The 20,612-nt window shown below is 41.8% G+C and overlaps 1 protein-coding gene and 1 pseudogene across 1 annotated transcript in view; both read right to left on the reverse strand.

Annotated features, from left to right (window-relative positions):
- Positions 1–20,612, reverse strand: part of TPH2 (tryptophan hydroxylase 2) — a 288,043-nt gene that overhangs the window by 157,639 nt on the left and 109,792 nt on the right. The window lies entirely within an intron of this gene.
- On the reverse strand, positions 18,729–19,721 carry LOC149464791 (uncharacterized; annotated as a pseudogene).

The raw sequence follows: 20,612 nt of genomic DNA on the forward strand, positions 1-20,612 counted from the left end.
TCACCTACAGCATAAGAAATCCTGTGGTATAATCCGCTGTTTGTGCAGTGCTGCCAGTAGTCTGTACAGCCAGCAGTTTTGTGAAGTGCAGCCAGAAATTGAAAATCCCTCAAGATATCCAGTTTTACAATTCTGGGGATTCCAATGCTCCCTTTACTCTAGCCCAGTTTATTTTTCCAATAAAAAACCTAAAAAGAACCTCTAGACTGTTTTCTGAGCCAGTTGAGGAGTGAAGAAAATGCTGTGTGCCTGGCTGTTTGTGATCTAAGGGGGAAATAGGACTAAATTCACCAGCAGCTCGTTAGCAGGTGTATTATGGTATTCTACGGTCTTTGGCTCAAAGTATTTAATAAGATACCCCATCCTAAGGATGCCCACTGCAGCAAACACTAATTTTTTTCAACATTTCTGTTATTTTTAGTCAATCTTTGCCCCCCAAAATTGTCTTTTGCTTAGTTAAAGTCTGCACTGTCCACACCTGTGTTCTGCCATCTTGTATCTGGTGACAGAGGACTCTCTGGAGTTGTCACTCTTTGTAAAGTGTGCAAAATTGACCACGGAATGCAGTTATGCGATGCAGTCATGACTTGACCTCTGTCAGTTACTTGACAGGTTATTTTACAAACAGAAAGTGTGGGTCCACTTACGGAGTCTCATCATGTAAAGGGGCACTCATAAGCCTCAAAGGGCTCATTGCAGGCTGTGTGGAGAAGTACAAAATTACATAATGGCACATGATGTGATCAGATGACAGCAGCAAGGCCCAGAAGATAGAAAAATATGTCACTCCTGCAAGTGTCAGATTCTTAAGAAATGTTCAGTGCTTCTTACTGCAACCAAATGGAGCCAACTGGGTGGGGGGGGGGGGAGTGGGAACAATAGTAAATAGTAATGTGGCTTAAGTTGGAAAAGTGTTTAAAAGAAGGAGATTATAGGGTCTCTTTACACAAAAGAGTCAGCAACACAGCCAAGCACCTAAAAGTTTCAGAAAGAGAGGTCAATAGTGACAGAAATCTACAGGTTAACTTTAAGAAATGTTTTATGGTGATGCTGACGTGCATAAAAAAAAATTACACAAATACAGTTTTATACAGCACAGTAGATAACCACACTTAAATATAACACTTGCTCAGTATTATTGCTCTTTTCTATATCTGCTGAGCAATATGCTGGGAAAAAACTTTTCTGAAGTTTGATTAAGTGTTTATAATGTTTGCTGGCATTTCTAAAAGAACAATCTCTAAAGACCTAGGAAAAAAAAGAAACGTCAGTTTATTATGTGTGGAACATGCATCTCTTGGGATAGCAGTCCATGCTGCTCCTATGAAAGCCAAGTGAACCTCTAAAGCCTTTTCTTTGCTTTGTTCTTCAATAACTCAAGGCGCCTGAAGGAATGACCACAACCCATTAACTTTATCACAGTCTGACTGAGCGAGCAGCAAAATTTAGGAAACCTACTAGATAACTATTACAAGGATATGTGCATGGTGCTTAAACTTTTCATGGACACATTAAAACAATATTTACATTTGTATGTTTCACAAGTGAATTGGAAAGCACAGGTGGTGTCACTTGATAATAAATACAGCCGTGAAGGATTTGCCTCGGTCGGAGAAGAAAAGTATCTGAGCGCCCATGCTTGTATAAAAGACATTCTCCTTTTTCTGTTTATGAAGTCTTCCGATAAAGGAAATGTGCTTTCAACACCTTTTATTTTGCACAATCGGTTTCCCAAGGGAATCATTACTATTCTGAAACCATTTGTATTTTTACCATTCAACGCATGAGCTTTCAAAGAGTCGTAATAATGGATTTCTATCCCTTGTGCTCATTAATATGCATGCTATCTGTCAGTTCATTTGTCCCAGTATTTACTCTGAAGTTGCAGACTCCACATCTTTATCTTTCCTTTGTCTCACACCAATTCCTTTTTTCATTTCATCATCTGGCCTGCCTCTTTTTTTTTTCTGGTACTTTTTTCAAGCTCTACCAAAAGAAGCAAGCACAATAAAGTAATGCATATAGAAACATTAAAGTTAATCAAATTCTAGGTTGGTTGATGCCAGTGAAACAATGCTTCAAATGCTTTTCTATGTGATAAGCCCTCGTATCAGTTCTGTATTAGTTTTATATATAATTTGCCTTTTCCAGCAGCAGAGAACTTCAGTATCATTTGTCTCTACTGCCGAAGAGGAAGAGTATCTAACATGAGGGTAAATTGGAGATAAAAAATGAGTGAATTAAAGCAAACAAAAGACACTATATATTTATGCCTGGCGCTACAAATTATTTGTGACAGAAGCTTTTATGTTGGCTATTTTTAAGGACGTGTCTGCCTGAGATCTTATCACAATGAAAACTTGAAACTACACTAGGGCATTGAAGAAAAACTTTGAATGGTAACAAGCAAAACTTATAGAATACATAAGTGTGTGTGTGTATATATACAGGAGATATATATATATATATATATCAGGGACGGACTGACAACTCATGGGGCCCCCGGGCAATAGGGGATCATGGGGCCCCTGTGTCCTTGCCCACACTCAAAGCACACCCAAAAAAGCCTATAAAAAGGTACCAGGGGCATTTCATGGGCCCCCTACTGACCCCGGGCCCTCGGGCAGTGCCTGAGTGCTCGAATGGTCAGTCCACCCCTGATATATATATATATATATATATATATATATATATATATATATTCATGTCTTGTACTGTTCAGCAAGTCTTGTAATTCAGCCATTCCTGCTAAACAGCATGCCTATAACAGTGACCTAACTTTTCTCCACATTAGTTACTGTGTGTCTGGGGGGAAAAAATGATGTGGTGCATCTCTGCAATACTTGCACGTCCCATGTTTTATCCCTTTTAGTTGCAAGTACATACACACAACTGAAAAAATGCACTGAGCTTCCAATTTTTTCCCTTCATCCCTTGAGGACGTAACGCATAAGGTGAGGTTACCCTCCTGATGTCATCACGTTGAGGCAGAGCCACTCTGTTGAGGTGCAATAGGAATCAAGCAGCAAGGGATTAGCTGTCATGGCAGTTGCAGTGTTAACTGCTCTTATGTTATATTGTCTTGCTACTGTACTTTGTGAGTATATGTGTTGTATTAACTATAATAAAGTTGGAATAAAACAGAGAGCATTAGATGTCCTTTTAATTTTCTGCTAAGAAACCCTGGGAAGGGAGAATCACTGGGGCTGGCTGGAGTGTTATCAACCAGCCAGATGGGACCATCCTGAAAGAAAGCAAAGGGGCTCTATATGTCTCTGTTATAGACCTCCTGTGATTAAGAGGTCTCTAAGAGGGTGAGAACATAAGATATCTGCATGGTGTCTGGTGAAGAGGTGTACTGGTGCTTCACAAATGTATGTATGATTTAATTAAGGGAAGGACTATGATTCGGTTTGTGTATGGATTCACCATAATAAATGTCTGTACATGAGACATTTGGGGGTACACTAGTCACGCATTGCATTAAGTTGCACAATTAACATTTGATATGTGGATTTGATCCTTTTTTTTAATTTTGTATTTATTTTGGTTCTAGCACTGCACATTTCTGTTTAATTTGAATTTCATTGATTTTGTGTTGGAGGGTCATAAATTTTGTGATGACAGCTTATACGTAACTAGGTGTAGATTACATTGCTGTGCTGTGACACTTTATTTATAAGTGTTAAGCAAAGGGAGAACCAGCCAGGTCAAGATTTGGGAGACTGAGCCTTGTGAGGACCTGTTCAGGAGGACTGAGTCACCTGGTCCCAAGTACCTTACAACAGTAGACCACCAGATGATCTGGACCCTGTGTATCAGGAGTAGTGAGCTGAACGATCTGTGCCTATTTCAACACTGACACAGTTAATGCAATAGAGACTGCTTTTGTTTAGCAGTCCATCTGTCAGAGCCTTGGATTGAACCTGGGCCTTCTGCGGTGAGAGGCAATACTTCTTCTCACTGAGCTACCTGGGATGCTGGACAACACTCTGCCTGATCTATTGGATAATCCTGCCTTGTGCCTTGATTTCTCTTGAACCTTGAACTCCTTGCTTCTTCCATGAACTTCCTTATAAAAGCCATGTCCATGCACTTCCTCCTTGCCAGATTATTGTGCCTTCCCAGCCAATATTCCATTTACCGTTCCTGCTGCTGTCTACAGCTTTGTTACCGACCCTTGGCTTGCTACTGTCTATGATTCTGCCTCATCCTATCTACTACCATTTATGACCGACCGTTGGCTTGTGACGGACTCCGCTTCTGTTTGATCCCTAATCTGTTTGATCCGCTTTTGGTTTCCAGCTTGCTCATTCCCTCGTGGGGTGAGCCTGAGATCTGCGACCTGGTATTAGCACACAGCCAAATCCATCTCCACCATTAGGAGCTCTGGGTAAAACCGGTTAATACTTAGACCCCGCACCTCAGATGAGCCTGCGTCATTCCCAGGGTGATCCGCTGGTGTACCAACCCTGCTGGTTTCAGTTAAGCCTTACACTGCTATAGCAGCTGGTCTCTGAACCTGACCCAGACCGTGACACCATCATCCAACCCTTGCACACTTTTAAAGGGACAGCTACATGTGCACCAACTTACAGAAGAGCCCCAGTGATAGCAAGCTAATATTGACAATTAGGCGCCAGGTACTTGTAGTTACATCCAGGGGTACCCCTTTGTCATAAATGTATATACCTACCCACTATTGAAGCTGTATGGGAAGTGTGCACACCAGGACCTTTATTTTTGGGTTAGTTGATGCACATACTTTTAACCCCGATGCAGCAGGTATAATTTGGGTTAATATCACTACTGTTCAGTTGATTGCCATCTTATGGGTTAGTGTTCACATTATCCAAAACTTTAAACCTGTTCAATTGTCTGTTTATTAAGTCATGCATTGTTTAACTGCATTGCCATAATACAAGTGAAACTCTAAAAATTAGAATATCGTGCAAAAGTTCATTTATTTCAGTAATGCAACTTAAAAGGTCAAACTAATATATGAGATAGACTCATTACATGCAAAGCAAGATAGTTCAAGCCATGATTTGTCATGGCTTGAACTTGGAAACTTCACACTGGACTTCAAACATCTTGCAGTGTGTGCCTCTCCATTCTTCCTCCATACTCTGGGTCCTTGGTTTCCAAATAAGATGCAAAAGTTGCTCTCATCAGAAAAGAGGACTTTGGACCACTGAGCAACAGACCAGGTCTGTTTTTCTTTAGCCCAGGTAAGACGCTTTTGACGTTGTTTGTTGTTCAGGAGCGGCTTGACAAGAGGAATACCACATTTAAAGCCCATGTCCAGGATCCGTCTGTGTGTGGTGGCTCTTGATGCACTGACTCCGGCCTCAGTCCACTCCTTGTGAAAGTCTCCAACACTTTTGAATAGCCTTTTCCTGACAATTCTCTCCAGGCTGCGGTCATCCCTGCTGCTTATGCACCTTTTTCTTCCACACTTTTCCCTTCCACATAATTTTCTATTAATGTGCTTTGATACAGCACTTTGGGAACATCCAACTTCTTTTCCAATTACCTTTTGAGGCTTTCCCTCCTTATGGAGGGTGTCAATGATGGTTTTCTGCACAACTGTCAGGTCAGCAGTCTTTTCCATGATTGTGATTCCTACTGAACCAGGCAGAGATCATTTAAAGGCTCAGGAACCCTTTGCAGGTGTTATGGCCTAATTAGCTGATTAGAGTGGGACACTTTGAGCCTAGAATATTGCACCTTTTCACAATATTCTAATTTTCTGAGATTGTGGATTTGGGGTTTTCATGAGCTGTAAGCCATAATCATCACAATTATGACAAATCACAGCTTGAACTATCTTGCTTTGCATGTAATGAGTCTATCTCATATATTAGTTTCACCTCTTAAGTTGCATTACTGAAATAAATGAACTTTTGCACGATATTCTAATTTTTTGAGTTTCACCTGTACATCCTTTCAGTCTATCATCCAGTTACTTGTGGCCTATTTTCTGTGCATTATTATAAAGTGATAGGGATAGGTGCTCCAAGGGTTAAAGCTGATGGTTAATTTGCTTATATATTCCTTACTACTAGTAGTAGTGTCTACTGCTACTATTCTAAATATAGGGGTACCACAGGGCAGTGTGTTGAGTCTGGCCCTGTCAACATTGTTTACACGTAATTGTACTACCATTCAAATGTCATAAACTGGTGCTAATGACACCACTTTATTTGGACTCATACGTCATTCAAAATGATGAGGCTTTAGGTAAGAAATCAACATTTGGGTGAGTGGTGTGAAAAAAAACAATTTAAAGTGATTTTAAAGCTTTCATGTTGTTTTTAATAAAATAATAAACATGTCATACTTACCTGTAATCCATTGCACAGAGCAGCCCCGATCATCTTCTTCTGGAGTTCCCGGCCAGCTCATGTGGCTCCTCCTCTTCAGTGAGTACCCTATCAAAAAGATGATGCTTTCTAAGGGGTCACTCATGCAGGCTCAATCCCGAGCCATGCTGCCACTGTCTATAGACATAGACAGCGTGACTCGGCACTGCTCCCCACTCCCTTGTCACAGAATTTGATTGACAGCAGCAGGAGCCATTGGCACAACAAACGTATCTTTCACAGATGTGGGTAAACCAGGGTGTTGCCAATTGTAACAGATCTGATGATTATCTTATAATCTATTCAAATATACAGTATATTAATTATATGTGAGTTGGCAGCACTGATATGTTGCCACAGTGTATAGACCTTGGAGAATTATATTATTACATAGACACCAATAAACAAGATAACCCAGTCATGGGTACTACCACCAGAATTAAGCATGTCACAAAAATCTAAATGTATCAGGCCATTATACAAAATAGTATATATAGTATTTTACCAACTAAACTATTTTATAACCAAATCATAGAAAACCCCTTACAATTTTAGTTCAATCTATTTAAAAAGGGTCTAAAAATAATGTCCAATAAATTCCACTTATGGGAGTAACCCCTCAACTTTACAGACTTGGGTCTATGAATATAATATTAATCGTTATATGCAGCTCCCAGCAAAATACATAGGAGTATATTTTAAAAGCATTGTTTGTGACATTCACCAAGCATTCACTGTGTCTGTATATTCCTGGTGCATGTGTCTTAAATTACAATGATCAATTCACTGCAGTAAATGTTTAATGAATGTCCCATTCACTGCTTTATAAATATGCCCCAAAACATGACATTACAACACAAATCTTAATTTTACTTTATACATGATTAGTTAAGTGCTAGTATAAATTTAAATAACAATTATAAATACAGAAAATTATGAATACATAGTAGTAAGATACACTTATGTTTTAGGATCAGTCAAGTATGTAAGTGTCCTGGATAAAAGCGCTATAATAAGGTTTTAAAAATTATTTTAAGTGCTAATATGACTGCTGAAACTGCCAAAGAGTCAAAACTGTCATTGCTTACTAATGCATTAAAATACATATATAATGGTCTAAAAGAATAAACACATTAAAATGACAACAGATGATGACAAAGAACAGAGGAGATAATGAAATGAAGGAAGACACAGTTTAAAGCTGGCGATAGACAGAGCAATTTACTTTCTTGCCACCATTGGTTGCAGGAAAAAATAAATAAAAAATCGGTCGAATCCTCAATTAACACAGTTTGTGTTGATAAGGGAATCCCTCCCGTGCAACCACTCTCCTGGTGGAAGAACACAGTGATTACTGCAAGCAGCAATGATAGCCGCTAGTAATATTCAAGTGTAAAATCCAGGAGGCTGGTTGTACATAAGATGATGGATCGTTCTGCCTTTACAACCATTTTAATCTAGCCAGGCCTCATATCAGAAAAAAACTTCTGAAGGAAATGCTTGGAACCTTGCACAGACATTTACTGGTTCATAAATGGTTTATCCATTTTATTAAAAGAGAAGTGCAGGATGAGCTGCTGCTAAGAGCTTTGGCCATACTTTTCCTTTAACTTATCTTAGGTCATTTCTCACAAACTAAATATTGAATTGGAGCACATGTATTAAAAGTGTTCTCTTCCTATTGCCAGAAATCAGATTTCAGATGTCAGTCTTCCTGTAAAGGTTGTAAAATGGGAAACATGCTTTTTCGATTCATCTCTAGTGTTTATATGGTATATCAATCCCATGAGGAGGACAGTTCAGTCCTCTCCATGCCAAAACACTGAATGAAAGGAGGTTATAAGCTATTATGAAAATATTATATGACTTCAATGATTAATATAAGCAATACATAGGCTGTAAAGTAGGAAGTGGTGACAGTGTTTTATGGTAAAGCAGAACAATAAAACCCAAAGGGGAATACACAAATGCACAAACCAAATTATTCTTGCAAAATGTATTAAAAATCAATATGTAGAAATAATAAAACAGTTATTATGTTGCAAGCTATAAAGAGAATTTCCAATGAAGAAAGATTCATGGGCATGGAATAAAGGTTTCATGTTGCATAGCTTTCCATAGGAATATTGATTTCACACAAATAATGTATTATCTGAAAACGTGCACTAGCAGCAACAGTAGCAGAAAAAGCAGTCAGCCTGGGAGTCTCTGAAATCTAGGGTTAAACTTCTCCAAGTAAGATTATAAATAAGCTCGGCTACAGACCTTGGGGCATCGGTTGCATTACCAGAGAAATGTCATGGAAACAGCAAAAAAAATGGCCACTTTCTAGAAGAATAAGCAATCAAGATCTCGCTAGAGAGAGCAGGTGCTCTACACATGGAGGTCAGGCGGTTGCATGAAATTATGTAAGAATTAATAAATCAATTTGCTTTCAACAATTGTCCTTTCCTTGAGTCTCCTAATCCTTCAAAGATGTGTATAACAATTACATGAAACAATGCAACACTGCTTTACCAGAAGGTGCCCTTTATGTGGATTCAATTACACCATGATTGTTTTTTGGAAAATATACACATTTCTATCTTATCTGTACAAAAAGAATGATAAGGCTTTCCAAGTAAATGCAAACAAGCCATCAGCAAATATGATTATTTAAAGGACAATGTAGACAAGAAAAGAAGTAACTAGATTTAGGTGTAGCAATGAGCCCTTTCAGGGGCTGCTGGCTCCCCTTGCTTCCTTATGATAACCTGTCTGCAACTACACCCATGCAACTCACTGACCCTCCAACAGCAACATATGAAAAGACTTCACATTTTAAAGTGGGGTACACACTATGAGAAAATCAGAAGAGTAAAAAAACATTCTGCACAAGGAACGTTCATTCAATTTTCACATAATATGTACACAACTTGCCACATCCGATTCAGCTTTTCAAAATGAAAATTTCCAAAAAAGGGACAAACTCCAAAATCTTTCTCATATGTATAGAGAACTAATGGTTTTTTGTTTCATGTGTACTTTTTTCATACAAGAAAAATCAGATACGAAAGACTGCGCATGATCAGAAACAATAAACAACAATAATCAACACTACAATGTTTTTACATTAAAAAAAAGCCTTTGCAACTTGAGGATTTTCATACAATTAGTACTATCCTTGGGTTCGACTTGCTGTGAAACATCAAGGAAAACCAGATGAATCATTTACCTGATTTTCTTATACCCAGCTTGAAATCCTTTTCTTGCAATTTATTGGTTCAGTTGTCTTGAGGAGGGAGGGTTGGAGGGTACAGGACACCAAAAAACAAAAGCACAAATCGCTCCACTCAGTAGACTTAAGGCTCAGGTGGGCTACTGTTTTACAGTATCTCTTAATCTCTGTCACAGGTCAGCTATAGAACTGATTTAGGCTCTGTTACAAGCTAATCTAGATTCTGTAAGCCTGGAATGGCAGCTATCTTTCAGTTTCTTCGGTCTATGCTAGTGGCTAGGGTAAGACACCCCAGATCTTATGCAAGGGGCCTGCAAGGCAATGACTGGACCTCTTTGCAGCTACATCCTCCCCATTCAGCAGTATAGTCTGGGATACAAAACAACCCTCCTAGAAGGTTTCTCCAAATATTTGTCCTCTTCCTTTGCACACATAACTGATATAAACAGTAATCGGCTAAAGCAGAATAAATATTAATAACCCTAATACATTGTATTTTCTCACTCTACCTACTGGGGACGCTCAATAGTAAAATACAGATACAACAATACCCTTGGCCTTAGGAGAAACCTAAGGAACTCAGGTAGGACTGACTACAGCCTATCTGAAAACACTAAATTAGGACTAGGGACATTCCAGCTTAAGGCATTACTAAAAATTAACACAATACAATAAATCACCATCAAGAGATCCAGCTCAACTGACACTGCTGTCATGTGCAGAAGCTAACTAAAGATGCTAGAAAATGATGTTCACATGCAATCCAACCACATAAAGAGCTTTCTAATAAATGCTCTGGTAATATCAGTGTTAATGTCTGAACAAAAAAAATTATAATAAAGTAAAGCTGGAAGTCAATCAGAGAAACATTCTAGCATGAAAGACATTTGCTGTTTAAAATGCAACCAAAATACATTTTCTTAGGTAGGGATGTGATTCAGGTTTGGTTTGAACATGAGTTCGACCCAAACCCAGCCTGTTTAGAGTTTGTTGGTTAGGTGAACACATACTGCCTATATCTGGCCATTATTTCATGGTGGCAGGTCCTCGAAGTGGTGAGTCAGCATAGTCAGGCTTCTCTCTGGAATGACATGGATTTTTTTTTTTCTAATAAAGGTTTTTTTCAACAGTGTAGCTGTGTTTTTATTTGTTTTGTTTTTGTTACTATTTACCCATTTTGTTTGTAACAAGTAACAAGGGGTACTATGGATCCCATACTCGTTCATGTAAGGGAAGGCTAGATATCTGAGCAAACTTTTTATAAGGCCAGGTTCACATCTGTGCATTTAGTGCATTTTCAGATGTGCATAAATACACCACAATCCATCTAACATTTTTCCTATCAGTCCCATTCACATCTATGCAGTTTCCTGCAGTGGGTTTTTGGAAAAGACGCGGGGACTTGTTTACATGTAGCATGGTACATTTTTGGCTCCAAAGCCTAGAAAGCTTTAAGGAGGCTTCCAAATTAACACCTCCCCAGCAAACTCCAACACTCTTTTTGGGGCAGGATGTGGGGATGAGACCATTGTCCCCTTCAACATGGAGAAAATGTGCCTTGCAAGAGGGGCAGGTTTGGAAACCCCTTCTTGCAAAGTACCCTCCTAATGTTGCAGGCATGTGGCCTGGTATGGATGGGAAGGTGCACTCTAGCCTCCTTTCCTGGCCTGCGAGGGTATATTTAAAATGTTTAGGGAATTGCAGAACCATTTTTTTTCCCTTACAAACGTATACTGTCCTTATAAGAAAAAAAGTTGTAGGGTTCGCTTTATGATTCAATTCAGACCTTTATCCAAATAAATAAAAAATTAATGTGCTTCACCCAAATTAAAAAAAAAACATACAAAATACCAAAAACTAATAATTAAAGGTAAATCAGCAGCTACCTCATCAATAATAAACTTTCAATGTCAAATCAATAGTAAAAGAGCCCCTGCTTAAATGCATGCAAATCTAAACATGTGAATATCATAAGAAATATACAAAACATTCATCATAAATAAAATATAGTCCATAAAAAATTGATAAGTCAATGATTAAACCCCTAAGATGTAAATTAATATCTTCCTACCATCATTGTGCTGATAAAGTAGAAATCAAAAACACCCAGTGACTTATTCCATATGGGAATAGCTCGCAAACACAATCAACCCTCAAGATTAAAGGAAGGTCTGAAAGTGCTTTTGTATAATCCACTCCAGACTGCCATCCTCCTATATGAATCCAGATCACAGACGGATACATCAAGATGGAAATCCCATATGCATGGAAATAGAGGCCAACAGTGAAGTACCGCTTAAAAACCTTTTTATTAAAAACTAAAAGGTTACTGTCACATAGGCAGAAAAAGTGTCAGCATGTCATAAATCCCACAGAACACTACAAACTCACACTCTAGTGACACAAACCAGGCACTCCCGTAGCTTAAAAGTATGATGATGACACTGGGAACTTGCCCAATTTCATTTACTTCTTGGGTGTTTAACCACTTGTCTACAGGGCACTTACACCCCCTTCCTACCCAGGCCAATTTTCAGCTTTCAGCACTGTTGCACTTTGAATGACAATTGCGCGGTCGTGCAACACTGTATGCATATGAATTTTTTTATAATTTTTTTGAGACAGATAGAGTTTTCTTTTGGTTGTATTTAATCACCTCTGGTTTTTTATTTTTTGCTAAACAAAACCAAACACTTTTGAAAATTTTGAAAAAAAAAGTTTCTTAGTTTCTGTTATAAAATTTTGTAAATAAGTGATTTTTCTTCTTCACTGATGTACGCTAATGAGGCTGCAGTGATGGGCACTGATAGGCGGCACTGATGAGGAGGCACTGGTAGGTGGCACTAATGGGCATTGACAGGCATCACTGATGGGCACTGAAAGGCAGCACTCCTATATGGCACTGATAGGCGGCACTGACTGGCACTGTTAGGTGGCACTGATAGGCAGAACTGACGGGCACTGATAGGCGACTTCTGATGCACACTGATAGGCGGCACTGACTGGCACTGATAGGTGGCACTGATTGGCAGCACTGACTGGCACTGATAGGTGGCACTGAAAGGCAGCTCAGATGGGCACTGATATGTGGCATTGATGTGCACTGGTAGGCACTATGTGGCATTGATGTGGCACTGATGGGCACTGGCAGGTGGCATTGATGAGCACTGACAGGTGGCATTGATGGGCACTGACAGGCGGCACTGATTGGGCTACACTGATCATCAGGGCACACTGATCATCAGTGCCCTGATGATCAGTGTACATGTCCCCTCTCCTTATTTACATGCGATCAGCTGTGATTGGACACAGCTGATCACATGACAGAGCCGCCGTCTTGGGCTCTTTCCATTGATCATGATCCGCTGTGTCCCAGGGATACAGCACACCACTGATCACCGCGCTGTGCACCCCCAGGGTGCACGTCATATGACATCCTCCCAGAACGAGAGAACCGCCTGGCGCCCGTCATTTCCTTATATGGCGGGCGGGAGGCGATTAATAATAGACTTTTGGAAGTTTTATAGACTATATTTTATAAATAATGAATGTATTGCATATTTCTTGGTATGATATTCACATGATTATATTTGAACAGGTTTAAGAAGACCCTTATCCTGACTGGCTGGGAAAGAGGTGGAGCAGCAATCATGCACCCTTATACTCTTTAACCATAATGGGCCACATACACTCAACATTGGAAGGTTACCTTGCAGTAAGTACAGAGTATATACTGTACAGTATTTCCCCTTGTTACTCATTCACCAAGAAATATTTTAAAAAAAGTAAATTAAAGTATACTATGAAAAAAGTCCTTCATTGAAAAAATGTGAATCAAATCTTAATCACATCATTCAGCAATATCGATCCAAATAAAATGAGTAGAGCTGATGATGTTGACCCACTGCCAAGACAGTGCTACCCTTCCACTACTCCATTTGCAAATGTCAGCTTCCTGACACTGCTGGAATGCATCACCCAGGATCCCTGGTGCTGTTGTTTACATGCTGTTTATAAACACGCCAGCGGGAATCTGTCATTTAAAGGCAGTAGAAATACAGATGACAGATCACAATTTAGCACATTTGTTGTTGAGTATTGTTGCTGAGTTTGCCAAACTTCCTACTGACTGAATATTGCCCAGTCTGCTAATCCATAGATCTAGGAAGGCCGTACATTATACATTTTTTTTTCATTCAACCAGCGGGTTGAAAGAAAATAAATAATTTTATTCCCCGATCCACACATTTAAGGTGGATGGAGGAATTATTCCCACTGTGCTATTGTATTTCCATGTTATGGGAGCCTTCCTCACTGTCAGAACACAATTATCAGTGTTGTCGGCTATAGCCAGCGGCATTGATCATTCAGAAAAAAAACAGGGTGGTTGTGCAGAAGCTGATTTATAGATTGACTTCTGTACAACCAGAGTGCCCATAAATGGATTGAAATTTGGCCAGTCCCTGCTAAACCAGCAGAATTTCTATCCATGTTTGGCCAGCTTTAGGTAAGAGAATTTTCCAAAACTCTGAGACATGGCAGTAAAGAATGATTTCCTCCTGGAACGCTCTAGGAAGGTGTTGAGAAGATTATGCTATCTACGGTACTTATGACATTTGTCACCATTGATATTTATTAAATTATGCAATGGCAATACTATCAGAATAGTAAATCCCTGTGAGAATGTGTGAGAAATTTGATAGATTGAATATACAATATTTCTAGCATGTGTGTAATGCAAATACTCCAAATGTTTCAGTTTTGTATTTCAAGCTGTTATTTTTCAGTATCAATTTTAATAATTCATTTCATATATATCCTGGCCTCTATCAAAGGTAAAGAATCTAAGTGCTTGATAAATGTAACAATTCCTGGTAGCATGAATCACTATAAGCTGTTTTCACAGTTACGTGGCATTCACAAAAGACTGAGAAAGACCAACATATATATACATAAACAGTATTTAAAGGTTGTGTCCTTACATATGCACAGTAGTATGAGGGAAAGAGTATGTATGTGTGTGAATATATATATATATATATATATATATATATATATATATATTAGAGAGAGAGAGATCAAAGGATGGATTGCAGGACAAGTATTCAACTATACATTGTAGCAATGTGATTGCTGATTAGTTTGAATATAGAACTTAAAATGATGGTTTGCAGCAAAGTTTTTTTTAAATCTTCTTTATCAGAGGTAAAAGTTTGGTAATACTCCTGTTGCTTGGTTGTGCACACTATCCTACAAATGGACACAGGTGCTTCTTCAGCCATTGACTTTGTTATTTTATATATATTGTGACAGTATGGGTCCCTGCCACTGTGAAAAGGGAAGTAGATATGACAGTGGGTTCACATGTATGCTGAGTGCGGGGCTCCAGAATATTGATTCTGAATAAAGAAAGGTAGTATTTTAACTTTCTCTGGGGTTGGTATTTCTGGATTGGGTTCTGCAGTTTGGAGATTTCGAAGAGTTTTGGGAGGGAAGAAATCGCGAACCCAGTGTCCAGGTCTTGCAAGGTATCGGAAGGCTGTGGCAGATAATCTTCATTTTTTTATATTTGGGGTCATACTGAAGACTGCATGGACAGTCCGTGTCCTGTTCTGTCAGGACACTTTAGTTTGGACAATGAAAAATCTGTATGACATGCTAGGACAGCTGAATAGCCTTATAAAATGGAACTTCAATCTCTAAATCAGAAAATATGTAATATTTTCTTGTTTTAAACTGTTTTTTTCTTCAGTTACTTCCTAGTTGCCATGCCTAGGCAAATGGTGTCATAATGAATGAGAACCAGGGGATGGGCCCACAGATTCAGAGGGTACACGATGCCACACAGACAGAGTACGGAGCATCTGTAACAGCGTCCTGTTGAAACTTTCACAGGCCCCGTTGCCCTGTGGGGGGTACGGGGTCATCCTTGACTTCTCAATCCCATACAACTGACACAGCTCTCCCATTAACTTTCCTTGGAAGCAAGCTCCTTGATCGGAATGAATCCGCTTCAGACATCCGTACACCTGGATGAAGTGTTGACACACTGCACGGGCAGCTGAGTCTGCCATCTGGTCACGGGTAGGTATCGCCACGGAGAACTTTGTAAAGTGGTCAGTCATCACCAGGCAGTATTGGTGGCCCCTCACCGACTGGCCGATCAAGATGTAATCAATCATTAGTATCTCCAATGGTGCAGATGTTTTAATCACTTTAATTGGGTCTCTCTGTTAAGGAGGCTTCGCCAGCTCACATGCTTGGCACTTCTGGAACACTTCACGGACAATCCGCTCCAACTGCTGACAATATACGAATCTCTGTACCCACTTGTATGTCTTCTCCGCTCCGAAGTGGGCACCCTTTTCATGTCCCTCGAGGGCCACTCTACAGGCCAGGCTACTGGGTATCACTGCCACCTTTCTTCAAGATCTGTAGGTAGAAACACCCTCCGGTGCATTATTCCATTTCAGATTCGTAGCCGATCCCACTGCTGCAGCAGCTTCCATCCATCTGAGGACAAGCGACTTCTCTCTTCCAGCTTGGGCCATAGGCCAGTCTCCACCCAATGTTTGATCTTTTTTAAGTCAGGATCATCTTCTTGCACCTGAGCCCATTCCTCTTCAGTCTTCCCCAGTAACACTGTGTTGAAGGTGGCCACCCCACTTGAACTGGCCAGGGGTGACTGCTAAGGCACTCTGCCCAGATCGGGTATCTCAGTCCCTTCATCCTCTTCATCCACCTCACCGGCTGGGACTTTCCAGGTGACTCTAGACAGTGCATCCGCATTTGCGTTGTCCTTACCGGCACGGTATTTGATGGTATAATCAAACTTCGCTAGCCTTGCCATCCACCTCTGTTCCAAGGTGCCCAGCTTCGCATTCTGCAGGTGAGCCAATGGGTTATTGTCTGTCCTTACTAGGACTTTTGCTCCGGTGAGATACCCTGAGAACTTTTCAGTCATTGCCCAGACCAACGCCAACAACACAAGTTTGAAGGAACTATAATTGTCCAGATTGCGTTCAGAGTCCCGTATGGATTGGCTAGCATATGCAATGACTCGTTCCTGCCCGTCTTGCTCTTGGGCTAGCACTCCTCCCAATCCATGCAGACTTCCATCCGTGTAGAGTGTGAATGGTCTGTCATACCAAGCATATGCCAGGATGGGGGCACTAATCAGGGCTTTCTTCAACTCATCAAACGCTTGCTGCTGAGGCAGTCCCCATGATATGGGTCGTGTCTTCGGACCCTGGGCGGTCAAGAGTTCGTGTAGTGGTCCAGCGATCTTCGCAAAGCCTTTGATAAATCTTCGATAATACCCAGCCAATCCTAGAAATGCTTTCACTTCTCGAAGTGTCTTGGGTTGTGGCCACTCGCACACTGCCTCTATCTTACTCTCCGCAGGACAAACTCTCTCAGCTGATACGACGTGTCCCAGATACTCTAGGCTTGTTTGGAAGAGATGACACTTCCTCGGTTTGATCTATAGACCATGAGCACGGAGCCTACTTAGCACTTGCCGTAATCTTCTCAAATGTTCTTCAAACTTAGGGGCATGGACTACTACGTCATCCAGGTAGATCAGAATCGACTCAAAGTTCAGTTCTCCCAGGCAGTGTTCCATTAGGTGTTGAAATGTACCCGGAGCATTCGTCAGCCCGAAGGGCATTCTGTTGATTTCATACAGGCCCATGGGTAAGATAAAAGTCGTCTTCTGTCTATCCTTCTCTGCCACAGGTACTTGCCAGTAACCACTCGCCAAGTCTAGAGTGGAGAAGTACTTGGCCCGCTGTAATGTTGTCAATGACTCTTCAGTCCTGGGCAGGGGAAAAGCATCCTTTACTGTGGCAGCATTTAACTTTCAATAATCCACACAGAATCGCAAGGACCCATCTTTCTTCCGCACCAAGACCACTGGGGCGGCCCACGGGCTTTGGCTCTCTTTTACCACTCCACTGTCTAACATCTGTGACAGCATCATTTTCACTTCTTGGTAGAGGGTAGGCGGGATCTGCCGGTACCTTTCTCGAATTGGGGGAGTATCCCCAGTCGGTATTTCATGTTCTATAGCCGTGGTGCACCCGAAGTCCTCTTCACACCGGGAAAAGGTAGATTGAAATTCCCACAGTACTGCTTCAATCTTCTCCATTTGTTCAGCGGTGAACTGTTTCGCATCAATCTCCATTTGCTCCAAGATCTGATGGCCATTTCACTCCGGCGTGGGTTCCTCCACCGTGTTCTGGGCCACTGCCAAGGTCCAGACGTCATTTTCAACAGCCCGTAGGGCGAATTGGCTACCTGCGAGTGGTTCTCCTTGAAGCACATATAACTCAGCCACTTTTTCTCCAGCATGGAAGGTAACTTCATGGTTGTGTATGTTGACACACCGGACTAACACATGGCCGTCCATTACTGTTACAATGGTCCTGGCGACCAATGGGCTCCGTACGGCTTCCGACACACCTAGAGGCTCTATCAGCACCCCTACCCCATTCAGTTTCCGCCGGCTTCCGACAGACATCCGTATCATCTTCTCCTGTCCCGGAGGTATGTTACAGGCTCCTCCATATGGGACATACACTGCTCCCACCGGCTTATCTTCTGGGGTACTTTTGCAGATACCGCACGTCCGGATCAACCTCTGGAATGCCTTCTGGGTAGGCTTGTGGGAAGTTGTTTTCTTCCAATATCCCGGGCCCTCCTTTGTAAACATGAGCTGGTCCAGTTCCTGCAGGACATTCATCCCCAATACAATGGGAGCTTCACACTGAGCCGGTTTCTCTACAATCACCACTCCCTTCTTGCCGACATCTTGCCCGCATAGCTTCATTCTCATCCATGCCACTCCGAACACCAGTATAGCAGTCTGGTTTACCGCCATCAGCTTGATCACGGTGCCCTTGTCAGGCCTCATCAGGTGGCCGAAGTGTCTTTCAAAGAACTCCACTGGCATCGTAGTTACTTCTGATCCTGTGTCTATAAGGCATCCCACCATCTGTTCTTCAATCTGCACTTTTAGGTAAGGGCTTTCGGTCACCAGGTCCCGGGGGTCGTTAGGGGTACCCTGACAACTGGCCTCCCCCGCGGTGTGCCCCACTACTGCGAGGGGTTCCCGTTTAACGGCGGATGTTCTGGATGCAGGACCCTTAGTGGGCATTGATGGATATATGTCCTCTTTCTTGGCAAATCCAACACTGCGGTCTCCTCGTTTTCCAGTCCCTTGGAGGACCACACAACTGTGCCTCTGTGGATGCTTCCAGGCCAGCCCGGTGCATGGTAGAATCTCTCACTACAGCCCCTTGAATTGATCGATATAGAGGGGGACCCATGGGGGCTGCACTCCTTTGCCAGTACTCAGGCTGAACTGGGGCCATTGATGTAGCCCGTAACTGTGCCAACTGTCTCTGAATTTCTCCCAGGGATGCACTAAGTGCCCTCACTGTCTCTCGCAGATTCCCCCCATCAGAGGGAGTACTTTGACTTCCTACAGCCTGCATCCTCACGGTGTAAGCTCCATACGCTTCTTCTTTGTCTCAGGCCACAGCCTCAGCTTGTATCTTTTGAAACTGCAATGTAGCATCCACCAGGATACGCTCCCTGAGAGCCTGGCGAAGTTGATGACTGTGCAATCCAAGGATAAACTGATCCCGGAGGATTTGATCTCCGTTTCCAAGCACGTTAGCACCGCTGGCCTCTCTCTTCTGTATATGTGCCCATATCTCTTGAAGGGTGTTAGTGAACTGGGGAATAGTCTCATCTTCCTGCTGGAAGCGCATGAAGAAGCAGGACCTAAGGCTGCCAGTGCCGGCCGTTTCTCCATAAATAGGCTCGAGAATTGAGAATATAGCATCTAGTGTCTTCCTTTCCTCCTCCAAACGTAGCATTACAGTGCGTCTAGCATCCCCTTCCAGGGCGTTTAGCGCCACGTCTGTTTGTAAATCCGGCGCCAAATTGTACAATCTGAGGGTGCTTTTGAGATGTGCGGCCCAGTCTTCTAACAGCATATTCTGGCCATCAAACCGCACTAGCTGGTTCAATATTGCTCCTGCGGGCAAACACATAGTCGGAGCTACTCCCACGGCAGGAGGGGTGACAGAGGCCACGGCCAGAGCCGCCTCGAAACCGGTTGCGTTCTGCATGGCGATCAATGTACCCTGCTCGCAGCGCCAAATGAAAGAGAACCGAGGGCTGGGCCCACAGATTCAGAGGGTACACAATGCCACACAGACAGACAACAATTACGTTTACTGAACAGTTATAGTGAACAAGTAGTTGAGCATACATAAACAGAATGATAACAGCGCAGTAACATACAGTAAGAATAATACTGTCTAACACTAATCCCGTACTTGCGGACTTTTCCCCAATGTCCAGAAAGCAGCCTGGCTGCGCCTGAATGCTCCTGAGCAAGATATAACGTTGGGGTGCACCCTAAGTATTGCACAATACTATTTGTAATCCAAAGGAAAGTGGAGTATGTCTCTTGTAGCTTTCTGGTATATCCAAAATGTCACTGAACACGTGTGGTGCGATGTGCTGCAGCAAAGCCGCACTTACAGTTCCTTGGCAGGCTCTTGGTGCTTTTTCCTGATCCACTGGTCCACTCCAGAACCGGACCATACAGTCACTTGTTTCCCGGTCTCATCGCGGTGAATCTTCCCTAGGTGCCATCGCCAGACTCCACTGTGAGCCGTAAATCCTCTTCCAGGCTCCAAACAGATTCTCCAGACATCCTCAGCATACACCAGCCAGACACAGAACACCTCTCACTTCCTGCTCTGCACCGGAACTCCTCCCCTTCCCAGAGAGTTTGTGATGCAGTACGTAATTTCCAAATTGCAGCCTCAAACCTGCTGAGGGTCCTACTCAGCCCCTAAATTAGTATTCATTAAACTTTATAAGGTAAATAAGCATTAGTTTTTTGTCTTAGTAAACCTCAATGCAAAATCAATTCTTGTACTTTGCTGCATTCTACTGACCAAAGAGCATTTTGCAGTTTAACATTGCACATCAGTATTTATACACGCCCC

The sequence above is a fragment of the Staurois parvus genome, unplaced genomic scaffold (genome assembly GCF_062004578.1).
Source record: "Staurois parvus isolate SC_StPar_1 unplaced genomic scaffold, SC_StPar_1.0 ptg000147l, whole genome shotgun sequence".
Taxonomy (NCBI): domain Eukaryota; kingdom Metazoa; phylum Chordata; class Amphibia; order Anura; family Ranidae; genus Staurois; species Staurois parvus.